This window comes from Aptenodytes forsteri, unplaced genomic scaffold (genome assembly GCF_000699145.1).
Source record: "Aptenodytes forsteri isolate BGI_AS27 unplaced genomic scaffold, ASM69914v1 Scaffold179, whole genome shotgun sequence".
NCBI lineage: Eukaryota > Metazoa > Chordata > Aves > Sphenisciformes > Spheniscidae > Aptenodytes > Aptenodytes forsteri.
Genome location: NW_008795378.1, coordinates 181,722 through 195,365, shown reverse-complemented (window position 1 = coordinate 195,365; position 13,644 = coordinate 181,722).

Sequence of the window (13,644 nt, the reverse complement as noted above, 5' to 3'; positions counted from 1 at the left end):
GGACAGGAGGACAGGGGGACAGACACACCACCAAGGAGAAAACAAAACAAAACACCAGGGGGGGAAGACCACAAAAACCCGTCAAGCACTTTTGTCCCAGAATGATCAACAACTGAAGGGTTTAATACTGTACACAGAGGTACTAAGTAACCCAGTGTCTCTGTTCCAATAACTCCAGCCAAAAAAACCTCCCACTGAATTGCAAAATAAGTTTAGGAATTTGACAGTGATTCAGAACATGGGGTGAGGAAAGAGACTGGCAGGTGTGGCTCAGGCTTGGGGGCTGCTATGGAAAGTGCTAGTGCCAGCTGACTACTTTCTCACTATCTTTTCCAATCCCTGGAACTATGGGCATTTGCCAAAAGCTCTGACTGCTCTTGGCTAGCCAGCGAGTCTAAAACCAAGCACCTGTGTAACAGATATGTGCCACTGTACATGTTTACCACAGCTGATCCATCTGTAGTACATGCTACATGCCTGTTGATTTACTCTAGGTGGATTGGGAGCAAGAATCCATTAGGAAAAAAAAAAAAGGTTCCTGGCTAAATTACATTTCTCTCTTTCTCATTGTTCTGTTTTTATTTGTCCTCATCTGTCTGACATTCTAGGTGGGTTTTCCATTGCTAGGTGATTGCTGCTGTATGAAGGTGAAGAAACTTCTTTTTAAAAAAAAAAAATCTCTAGCAAAATAGAAAATTTTAGACTGTTTGATACTGTATCTTTGGGATCGACAAGAGGTATTTGGCAACTGTGTGCACATGGTTAATATTTAACAACCTTGACTCGGTTCTGTGAGCTGAGAGGACCACTCCTTTAAAATCACGTGTATCTTAGAGACTATGCATCCATACATACATAGAAATACAGGTTCATAAGCAATTGCTTCTCAACAGTATGTTTCTAACCTTTGCAAGCAACATGGAGTTGGAGGCTTATATGTTATTGGGTTTGTATTTTCAAAGTGTATCTTTTTGGTCTTTACTGAGGAATAAAATGATCACAGGACTTTCTGATATAAATCAACACCTCAGCCAAATTAGTCATTCACAGTTAAAAAGTTCAAAAGCTTTTACTTTGATTTCAATTGTTTTAGGACCAAATTTTATGAAGAAACATAATTAGCCATTTTGAAATGCTTCATGAGACAAGATAATTCCTTCCTGACCCCTGCTGAAATCTTGAAGCATGAATACTGATTATCTTGTTTTAGCACATAAACCTTCCAGCATTTTGTTGATAAACCAGATTAGTTGCACTCATAAAAATGTTAACTCATAGACTTAATGACTACAAAGCAGTGATGTGAATCTACAATTAGCACAGGTGTGAATTTTTGAGAGGCTTTTAATTGGATTGCAGGTAAGATTAAATAAGGCTTCTAGGCATGTTGCAAGCAGAAGTGCTTGGCTGGGGGATGGGTAGTTGCATAATGATTTCAGTTTGGGGAGAACTAGGAGGAAAAATGAAGCTTAATTCCAGCACGGGGTCTGTTACACAAAAGTGAACAATAAGAAACCCTTTCCTTCCTGATAGCATCACAGCAGCTTGAGGACATGTACAGAGGCTGTGGGGGTCTGTGTTTTGGGATTTTCTAAATCTCGTCGTTACATATGTCACTATCTTTTTAAAAATACTGTCATTCTGGTCAGGGATCTGGAGATAGCCAGGAAATTATTGTTTTAAAACTGAAAAGTATCTAGTCCCTCCAAAGCCACGTATTTGCCTGGAAAAGAACACCAGCTTCTGCTCCATTTTAATACATGCCATGGTTGCAGGAGCTAATGTTTTAGCCACTATTAATAGAACAATGTACAAATGGTGTAGGTGGTTCTCGCAGTTTGGGAGTGCTGTGGTTAATTTCTTTAATTTATAAAGTATTTATAAGTCCTCAGTTATACTGAGTAGTGGTAAAAGTGTGTAGGCAGAAAGCAGTTATCTCCACACCTCTCAATCTTCCAAATTAAATTCACTCTTGCAGCATGTCTAATCACTTCTGGGTACCTCATCATCCTCTCTGTTACAGGCTATGCAGCACCATTTCTTACAAAATAGATACATTTCAACTGAGTTTTTAGATTGATCTTATTTTATTATCTCATATGTGAGACAATTAGGGTATTAACCCAGAAAAAGCAGTAGGAGATGTGACTGATCATTTATCAAGAATTTTTTAGAAAGTAATTCACATGGACCTTATTTAGGACTGTGAGAATCAGCTGGAATTACACATCCAAAGTGATACTTCTGAAATATTAAACTTTTCCCACTCGCTAATTACAGAGCTACAAATTTTATAGATACTGCTAGCTGAAGTTACATCAGTCATTAAATAATGTTAACCATGCCTCATTTTTCCCTGACTTCAAGCAAATATATTTAACTTTTTTTTTTAATTAGGAATTAAAATGGCAGAAAAATATTGCTTTGTCATCTTTCAGCATATTTTTTTTATCTAGACATTCACCCCATTTCATGTTTCGTTTTCAGTACTACAGCGATTTGGATAGTTTATAGTCTTCCCCATCTCTGCTCTCTAAAAGAGCTTGATCTTGTAGCTCTTGTAGCTGCCTTGTAGCAGGCATTATTCTGGTTCCAGGAATTATTATTACAAACCAAAACTGCAAGTATATACTTATGTACACACAGTTGCCTCCACTCGATAAGACTTTTACATTTCATCTTTCTTTGGGAATGACCTCAGCACTCCCAGTTTTAGACCATTGGGTGACTTTCAGGTAATTAAAGTTTTGTCATTGCCTTCAACAGAAGCACAAGAGCTCCTTTGACTGACATTTTCAATCTTCTCTATCACTTAGTAATCTGGGAGGTATTTACTATTTAAGAAAAAAAATCCCCACCACTTTTTAAACAGATTTCTCTTAATGACGAACTAAATGGGAGAATAAAGCTGTGGACAAACGGTATTTAGGTACTCCTCTTTGCAGAGAAAAATCCATTAGATGCTAACTAAAAATGCCACCAACTCATTTTCTTTACATTTTACATGTTTCAATTATTTTGCTAATGAATGGACTCTGAAAAACAGAAACAGAAACCAAAATTGTCCTCTGCCAATCCATGGCAAAACCGGCAGCACGCCTTCAGATCACTTGAAGGTCCTCTGCTCCCTTATCAAGGCTCTCAACAGATTAGTGTAATTGTACCATAAATCTGATCTACTGTAGCAGTTCCCATCCTTATCCACACTGAGACAGTGTATGTATTATGAAAAATATTAAGATCAGTATATTCAAGAACTACTTTCTAGAGAAGGATATTGACAACCAACCACTACAGGAGCTCCCAAGCCTGTGACTATCCCCTGTGGGTCCAGAACTGCAAAGAGGGATCTTAGTCAAAACTCAGCCCAGAGGTCTCTACTTTTACTCCAAGAAACAGCTGGATTGGGTCTGAGCAATGCAATTTGACAACACTTTGGCACAAGGAAAGCAGTAAAGAAAATCTCCCTGGGCACAAAAATAGCAGATTAACAGCTTTAGCTACCTCAAACAGTGGTAAGGCAGCAATGGTACAAGGTTTCTTACAACACTTTGTGCTGAAATCAGTAAGTATAGAGTACAAACAGGGTCTTACTTGCTTTTCCCACCTAGTTAACCTCTGGCTAACCACATCCCATGGTGTCGGCCATAGCAGGACCTAATGCCTGTAGCTTAGTGGGCTGATAAAAACAGGACTGAAGTCACCACTTAGGCAGAGGTCTTGCTCTTTTGGTGAGACAGTACTTTAGGGGACGATTGGAAACCCCTGGATTCCCATCAGCTTTTCATTCATTCAATCTAGCCCTCGTTACTGGTGAGGCAGGTGTGCTGTAGCATGAAAATAGATGGTCTTCTGTTGACAGACTTTTGACTCTTTTGAATAATGGAGGAAATAAAAACTCACTCAAAGCAATGGAGAAGATTCACAGAGGCTTTAGCCCAGGATGCCACCGCTCCAGAATAAACTATGCAATTTATGTTGATATAAGAACAAGCCTTATGCCAAATCCCTGAAAATCACACTCTATGTTATTTCTATATTCAAAGAAAGCACCCTTGACCATGTAACCAGCCACTGCAGCCTGAGTTCCCTTTATTTCCCTTTGGTATTACTGTTACAATCTCCTAAAAACTAGGTTACTGCTAGTGCACTCTGGCTCTACAATGAATTCATGGCATTTGATATTCATAACTCCACATTTATAAAAATAGACTTGTCCATTAAAAACCTTGTTAATAATGGTTCTAGCAAAGCATAGATTGCCTAAAGCAATACAATTATTGGTCAATAATTTCTCTTTAGCTGTCTGTATTACTACCACTTCATTTCAACACTTGGCTTCTTACCCTTTGATCTGCTAATTATCTTTTTACCCTCTGATCCTCTTTGCAATTCCTTGGCAATTCGATCCATTAATTACAATACCCATATTCCCTATTTTCTGTAGAATGTGCTTTTTTTCTGACCCTCTTCACTTGTCTTCATACAAACACTTGCCATCTTTCTATAGGCTATATCTACTTCTGTAAATATATACATTGATAGAAAATGCTATAATTAAAAGTATCTTTACACTTTCTTCGCAATCCTTTGGACTTCATGAAAATGTCTTAGTAGTTTCTTATTGACTTAAATTTTGATAGAAATGGGCACTCATCTCTGGTAAATTCTTTGGCACTCCATCTTCAATTACCATAAACTCTAAGTTTTTTTCAAATGTTAATAAACATTAGTTGTATTTCCTTCCTGGAGACTCTATTAAAAACACAGTTTCTGCTATGTTTTGGAAATATATTACAAAAAAAAAGTATTTTCTGATATAAGGTTTTTCTCACTTTATGAGCACATGACTCATGAATTACTGAATTTTCTGCATTGCCAATTTCCTAGTCCCTTCTAAGACAGATGTAGACTTTCAGTGCAACCTAAATATGTTTCAGAGTAGTAGAATTTTAGGAAGATAAACTCAGGCTGTTAACTTGTATATTGCAGAAAAGATGGTGCTATGGGAGGGGGATATTTCTGAGGCTGGGAAGCAAAGGTTTGGCAGTTGGAACACAGCCTCGGAGTCTGAAAGCCAGATTTCTTTCATTTACTGTGATCAGGATACCCTGTAAGAATTAAAAACAGTCATTTATTCTACCAGACATTCTCTGACACTGCACTAAAGGCAGCTATATAGCCATGTTACAGGCAGCACTTCAGTATCTGCTTGGGAGGAAAAGTGGGACAGCATGAAAAGGGGGTTCACACTCAACAAGTGTCAGTTTAGGATACAAACCAGTGCTGCTGGCTGCCTTTTGGGAATCAGTGGTGGATGGCCTCCCTCTGGGCAGGTCAGGCAATTAGGCCAACCTGGGGTCTGAGAGCAAAGAGGAGTGGGCTCATGTCAGAGTCCTTCCTCCTACTCCTGGCTGACCCACTCAGACCCACTATTCCCATTGGGACGTGCCATGGGTCAGTTCAGAAGCTGCTCACCACTCACCTACACCTTGTTCAGTGCAGTGCTGTGGTTTTACAGTGAAGCTGGTTCCCCCCCCCCTTAAATTATCCATTTTGCAAACCTTGCAGGTAAAAGCATGCAAGCTCAGAATGGACGGCAGTGGTTCTTCTTGCCCGCTTCACACAAGAAAGAAACTGAGTGCAAGCTGGGTCTCTTCAAAGTTTGCGCAAAAGAAGGACACGCTCATTTAAACCTCCTGTGTCTCAGTTTGCCTATTGGTGTTGTAGGAATTCATCTCTTAATATTTATCTACCTTTTTAACCTCAGAGAGAGCAGATTTAGTTCAGTACTGAGGGCTTGGGAAATCTCAATCAATAAAGCACAGCAAAACACAGACTTTACGATTCTAAGTTTTATTCAGTTTTTATGTGGCACTTAGTTGCAAATGCTCAGTTAGTCCTTTGGCCAAAGTTACCAGCTGTTTAAAGTAATGGCTTTGTGGTGTGTCCACTCAAATGAACTCAACAACTTCTCATTCCAGAGAAACCTCTGCAGAGTTGCCAAATAGCTATCATTAATGTAACATTTTTCTTTTTGACCTCATTTCTGCTTTAAAAATGATTGATTGAACACCTCTTTTCTTGTATAAATAGTCTTTGCAATTTTTTATATAGAGGATTCATTTTAGCTTCTCCAGTGTTAAAAATTTTCTCATTTCTGTGCATCCAATTCTTTTCAAACAGATTACTCTTACAAACTATGGGGACTGCAAGGGCAAAATACATGTTACAGAGTAGAAGTATCTTTTTCTACAATCCAAAGGAAAATCTCCTAAGAAATAACATTCTTCTCTCACAATTTCAAAACAGAAGTGTGCTTATTGAATACAGTCCTGTCTAATCATATTGACTTCTTCTTTTTTCCCTTTTAGACCTACCTGATAGCTTATAAGTTGTCATTTTTCAAATTTGTTCTCAAATAGCCCACACTTCCTTGCATCACAAGGCACTTAACATCTTTTCAGTAATCTGATTGTTCAATTGTCTGAATATTTCTTAACATACAAGATCAGCTTGAAATATCTTGAAATACAGTAGGCCATTTCACTGTAGCTGAAGCAAGTAATGGAGAATTTGTAAAATAAAATGTGAAGAAATGAATTGTGGTTTGCAATAAATATATGTACTGCTCCAAGGATATTTCTGTTTGAATTATGGAACTTCTCATTCATTGTTTGGAATCAGGACTTATCTGCTTGACTTCATTTTATATACCCCTAGCCAGGTATCTTAGCTGCTTCTGAGACATGCTATAATTCAATACTATATGGAGAAGCTCAGTTCATTGATTGACTGTAGATCTCAGATTTGCCAAACATAACCAGAAAGGTGGTCAGAACTACTGACAATGTAGTTTTTCTTCACTACCACCTGCATTATGAAGGAAAACTTTTTGCTGCTTCCTTTGGTGGAACTCGGTCTCATTAGTATTCCAACCAGAGAAGCAACATCGCCAACAACCAGATTAAACAACTACTGAACTTCAGACCTGGATTTGTGACTAACCTGAAATGTACAATAGTAAAAGAAGAAACTCATTAATCAAGAAAGTCTTCAAAGAGAAGTACAATTTCCTCTGGTCAAATAACCTCCCTTTTTGTGTGTGTATGTAATACCTATTCCAGTCAATATTTAGATTATTAAAATCCAGAAAGCTACATAATATGAACATTTTTTTTTTTTTACAGCAGAATCCAGAGTTCACCTGATTGTGATACTTTTTAACCTCCAGTTTCAGTCCAATTTCACATAACCAAAACACTTATGTCATTTATCTCTCACTAATATCTAAGTAATCTCTCTATCTTCCTTTTGTATCCCTCTAGCAAATTGCTTCAGGTAGTTTTCAGTTACTCATGTATTTTTTCCCTTTTCCTTTCTACTGCTTGCTTTTCCTCTCCTTGTTGCCTGGACTATTATTCAGTGTTATGGAACCTTAAGAAATCTGCAGGATTCCTCTGCATTGTTTTGCTTTATCATAAAACAAAAGAAGGTGATTTTCCATAATGGTTGCCAACCAGGGTGTTCCCATACACAGAATTCAGCTGCAGTCCATTTCTTAACAAATTTCTTAACAAATATAATTTTGCCTTTTCTACCACTCCAAGTTGTTTATAACTATTAAAGCTTCAGGCTAGTAGAGCTTACCCCAGCTCTTGTGTTTGCCATTTTAGCTCTGAGTAACAATTAAAAATCAAGATTTCAGGAAAACTTTATGATTTTATTTTCAGTCATCATCTTTTGATTTCATTCTCTAAGATTTTTTGCTGCAAATAGGTTCAATATTTTGCACTAGAAACCTCATCTAAAGGTGACTGAAGTCAATGAAAGCCTTTCAGTTGAAGTTTGTAGACTTTAAAGTGAACCCTAATTTAGCAGCTGAGCCAGCTCCCACTCTTTCAACAGAAGTCAATAACTCTTTCCACAGAAGTCAATGTACAGGTTATGCTTTGACAGACACACACAAAAACTCCAAAACAATTAAACATGTATTTATTACTAAGATGAATGTACAAGTAATAGCATGTCACACACGCCCAAGAATTGCAATGCTTTGTTGACTATAACCTTCACCATAGGAAGATTTAGAAAAGAGTGAGATGCCAACTTCACTTTTGTAGTATACAGGATTACCTTTCCTGTTACTGCTGGGTGAGGCACAGACTTTAAATATTGTTTATCACTGAAATGTTTAGATATCCTTCCTCTCTTCTTTTCTTCCTGTGCTATTTAAGCAAGAAGCTTTATTTGAACAAGAGCTCTTTAACTTCATCACAGTGGGTTTTTTTTCTCTTTTCAACCTTCTTATTCATTAGTATAAGATCCAGTGATCTTGCTGCCCCTGCCTTGACATTAGCTGATATTTTGCCTTTTGATGAAGACAGCTAGGGAGGAAGCATTCTACAAACAGAGCTGGGACTGTTCAGCCTAGAGAAGAGAAGGCTGAAGTGGGATCTTATTAATGTATATAAACACCTGAAGGGAGGGTGTAAAGAGGATGGAGCCAGGCTTTTTCCAGTGGTGCCCAGTGACAGAACAAGAGGCAATGGGGAAAAAATGAAACACAGGAACATGAGGAAACACTTTTTTACTGTGAGGGTGACGGAGCACTGGAAATGGTTGCCCAGGGAGGTTGTGGAGTCTCCATCCTCGGAGATATTCGAAAGCTGTCTAGACATGGTCCTCGGCAAACAGCTCTAGGTGGCCCTGCTTGAGCAGGGAGGTTGGACCAAATGACCTCCAGAGATTCCTTCCAACCTCAACCATTCTGTGATTCTGTGAAACATGTCCATTAGTTCAGTGCCTCAACATGAAGGATACCAGATCTGAAACGTGAGGATGCCGAGTGCCTTTGAGGTCACACTAGAATGAATATGTTTTGCCAAGACCCATTAAAAAAAACCCAAACGGCATAAGTCATATTAGATTGGGTTCACCATATCCAGTGGGGTTCCCAAACTGTGTAGCACCCCAAATATCATAAGATTTTGATCATTTTTTCAAATGTCTTTGCTCTCTTATCAAGCCTCTTGTCTCATTCTTCCTTGCTCTCCTATTTCTATAATAAGAAATAAACGCACCTTTGCCTGGCCAATTTCTATGAACTGAAAAATAAACCTGTAAGTAAGTTAGGACATACTTGGAAATGTTTACAGATGCTCAGTAACCCCATGAAGACTCTCATGTCCCTTTGAATTTAATAGAAGTTGACACTGAATTCAATGAAGTGTGAATTTCCCTCTCAATTTTGCTAGCACTTTCTCTGGATTTATTATGCCTGTGATTTCACACAGTGTCTTTGAATAGTGTTATAATACAGCCATCAACTCAGCCATAGTATTTCATTTGAGAAGTTAGAGACCAAAGTCTTTCCCATTAGCTGCCTCCAGCTCACATCTGCAATGGATAATCTGGATTCAACGTTCTTGAGATCTGTCTTTTATTACTAATTGGTTTCATTTATTTTCTAGCAGCTTCTTATAATTAAAAAGGGTGAATCCCCGTCCTTTAGGGAAATGTCAGTAATATACTATAACACAAGATTAACTGCTGCACAAGAGCCTTATAAACTAGAGAGACCTCAGCAGCTTCAGTTTGCTCCTGCAGGGCAAACTGTTAGGAGCAGTAGCACGGTGGCAAACCTCATCGCAGGACGATACATCCCCTCCTCTGTATTTCTTCCCTTCTCACAAATAGTGACGCGTGGCACTGCGAAGTCCAGTGTGTTAGCTGGCGATCCTATGGAGGTTACCTGCTTTGCAATGGCTTCAACACTGTGATGAATACTGAGATGGTAAATCATAGTTGTGTAACAGTAAACTTAAGAATATGGATTTTTTCTTCTTTTTTTTTTTTTTTTGTGTGTGTGTGTGTGTATGTGTAAGTAAATTGCCATCAACAGGATTACTGCAATCCTGGATCATATGCGGTACAGACTTCTTGGACTTTAAATTCCCCTAGTTCCTTCATAACCAGACTTGCAGATCTGGCAGGGTAAGGTTTTAGCTTGTTATCCTTCTAATCCTATTGCAGTGCTTGCTGCCCTTGATAGTTTTCAAGCAAGCAGGTGCCTGGAAGGAAATGGAGTCAGATATCTGATTACTGTCTCTGCTGTGCTCTGAGGAGTGATGAGAAGAGTTATGCTGGAGTAAATGCAAGCGGGAAACGGAAGGGAATAGCAGAAATGCCATTGCCCTGGGTCACGTACCAGACTGAAGCTGCTCCAGTAGAAGCATCTCCTCCCCAGCCTGGCACAGTGACAGACCTGTCCCTCAGCCAGCAAACAAGCTGAGGGTTTGGAGAAAGGCAAAGGTGCTGTGCTGGCAGGGAGCAAAATCTTGTCTCTGCTTCGGGGTCTCAAGAGAGGGGAGCTAATGTAAGAGCTAATGTCTCCTGGCCTCTGCCAGGAAAACTGGATGGCCCTTGCTAAAATCTTTTTCTGTTTTTAGATTCAACGTGCTGTGTGTATGCAGCAAAGCCCTTTTATAATCAACTGACTTATGTTGGTGCTTAAAGCTACCCACAAAAATAAGTGCTTTGCTGAAAAAGGATGGACTTAAGCTGAAGCACTTTGCTGCATGAAGTTCTGAGTAAATATTTTAACTGGGCTCTGTAATTTCCCATTGTTTAATGTGAGACACCTCCTTGTGCCTTCGGTTCAGAACAGTCTTATACATATCATCAGGAGGACTGTGCTCATCCTATGCCTCACTACATCTTATTATGAAATTATAATGCCACTCTATAACCTTGCTGGTGGGAGAGTTTCAAGCTAATGCAAGAAAGCTGGCCTCCCATATGGATGAACAAATATTTTAAAGTAGATATGTCTGAATATCCATCAAGTACTTCAATGCAGCCAGCCTTAGTAGATTTCTGTTGTTTATCTTAAGAGAGTTGGAGTTTATATGTTTAACTATTACCACCCAGTCCCAAAGTCTGCTTGGAATTTTAGAAACAGTTCTTGCAGTTTTGTCTTATATGGCAATTGTCATGTTGCCCAATCATGGTTAAACATTTCAAACCTGAAATTATGCACAATTATGGACTGTAGAGCAATCTCTAATTTTATTTCTGTACTTTGCACATGTTTGTTTCTGAAAAAAATTTGCAAAAAGTTCAGACCCACTCCTAGTCAAAAAGCATTAAAATATAAAATTAAAGAGTGAGTGCTTTTTAAAAGCCTAATCTGGTCTGAGCTCTTCAAAGCAGGAGAACTTCAACAGTGCAATAAACAGTCAGACATTCCCTCTGAGCCTGATAAAACTACTGACGTCTCCAGGGAACTATGCTACAGTAGGAATATTGTACCTACTCTATCACTGCTAACATTGCATATACAGTCCTAGAGCCAGCTTGAAAATGTTCAGGCAAGATATTACCAGTCTCTTTGACAATAACCACTTGTCTCATGTAAAATATCTGTGTAGACTGCACTATGTGCTCATAATAGATATTTTTATATAATAGAACACTTCACTTGTCTCATGTAAAATATCTGTGTAGACTGCACTATTATAATAGATAGGCACAGCAGTTTCTTTTCCTACGCTGTGATAGTCAGGATGTCTTATTGTCTGAGTGACTACCAAATATATGCAAGTATAGGGAGAAGTAAAATCTATGGAAAGTTGTTACAACATTATGTTCAGTCTCTGAAGTAACTGAAATAATTCTGCAAAAATTATTCTACCTTTCTTCATGCAGTCCCTACCTTTGTATTTCAGTACCAAAAAAGTATATTTGGAAAGAAGACTGGCATAATTACAGTACAGAGAAATGTGTAAGAAATGGCAAAATGGCACTAAAAGGATAGCCCCCAGGAATAACACAAGCAAAGGTAAAAAAGAAAATAATGTTATTTGTACAAAGAAGTGTTTGTGTGTAACAAACGCAGAAAGGAGAACTCTGTTAATTAAATTCACTGCAGAATTGTTCTGCTGACCTGTGCTGTATATTAGGAGGAGTTTAGCTAGGCCACTCACAATGTGATCCATATTATTTACTCTGTAACTGCTCTCTGGGTATGTAGAATTTATGAAAGACTTTAGATTTTGCTTAGAACTTTGCTAAAAAATCTGCATTATTTTAAAGCATGAGCACAATGACAATGTTAGGTTTTGCCTTTGCAGAGATGGTTTGAAAGGTGCTCTCCAGAGCAAGTGAAGATAAGCAAATGGGCTCGTAAAATGCAGAAACATCCTTGGAGTTTGTATAGTTCCAACTCTCATTTCACGCTTCCTTTTACTTAAGCAATAGGAAACACCAAAGAAGAGGAGGACAAGAAACATTTTCTGAGAAAAGACCCCTGGTGTTGATAATGTGTGTACCTTGGTAACAGCCCATCACGTTTTCCAGAGTGCTTGCCTTGTGCAGGCATGGAGCTGAGGGGCAGCTCTCCTCTCAATGACTGATCCCAGTAACTTAAGCCATTGCATGTTTTCTTAAAGTCCTTTCAAGTGGAGATCAGTTATTGTCACACCTCATTTCTGGAGTGGTTTCTGCTCGCTCCACATGCTGGTAGGAAGCAGCTGCAGTGTTCCTGCTCCACTCTGTCTCTCCTGGGGACTCCTTCGGTGCCCTCCCTCCATTACAGTATGTTTTACATGGGACACCGAGACACAGGAATGGCACATTTCCAAATGCAGGAGGAAATCTGGGGATCCTGAGGTTCCTATTTGAACTGTCACACCATCCCCACTGACACTACCCCTACTTTGGTCTGACCCAGAAAAGAGGAGCAGAAGAAATGAAAATATTATTTAGCATGCCTGCAGGAAGAAGTACTGTATGCACAGCTTGAATACAGCAGGTTCAGGCCAGCCAGAGCCTCCTGAATATTAAAATCAGACAGAACAGCAAATTGAACAAGTGCTTTATTTAAGATGTTCTAAGTTGGGCTTTTCTGTTAATTTTCCCTTTCGGTCACTTGAGCCCCCAGCTTACTTGACCTATGTTACACTGCACATTTTCTGATAGAAACACCACAGATAAGCCTCTTGCCGGCAGTGGCCTCGGTTATCTGGGTCTCTTTGGGAACAGAAATGTGCTATCGGTATCTGAAAAAAAGGTCTGCTTAATGTCAGGGAGTATGCCAAATTATGTCACGAGAAAAGGATAAAATCTCCTGATATGATTTTCTTTTTTGAATAAACTAAAGCAGAAGAGATAAAAAACTGTTTATCAAAGACAAATACAGAAATAAAACTTTGCTAGCCACTAAGATGCATCACTACGTGCAGAACAGGTAGATTGTTCTCAGAATTTTTAATTTAGTTATTTGTGCTGTGATCTATGGTTATCACCAGCCCTGCATCACTCCTGTTGGCTCCAACAGGACCATAAACAGTTTGGGACCAAGAGCCAGAGCCTCTCTTTTCGACTTCGTGCTATGTGCAAGGTTGTTTTAAGAGGGTAAATATTTACCAAGCTGCAGAGACAGGATAACAGAAGCAAGGAGGGCTTTGCCTCTCAGGCAATGCATCAAATTGAAGTTTTCATCAAATCTTCCAGATGGTCAGAATCTTCATCATTCACAAATTGTCTGTGTGTGTTCGGGGCCCAATTCTTCTGATGAATTCCTGTTTCTATACATCCCGATAGATTTGTTTCTGTCTACCCTTCACACATTTCAATTTCTAT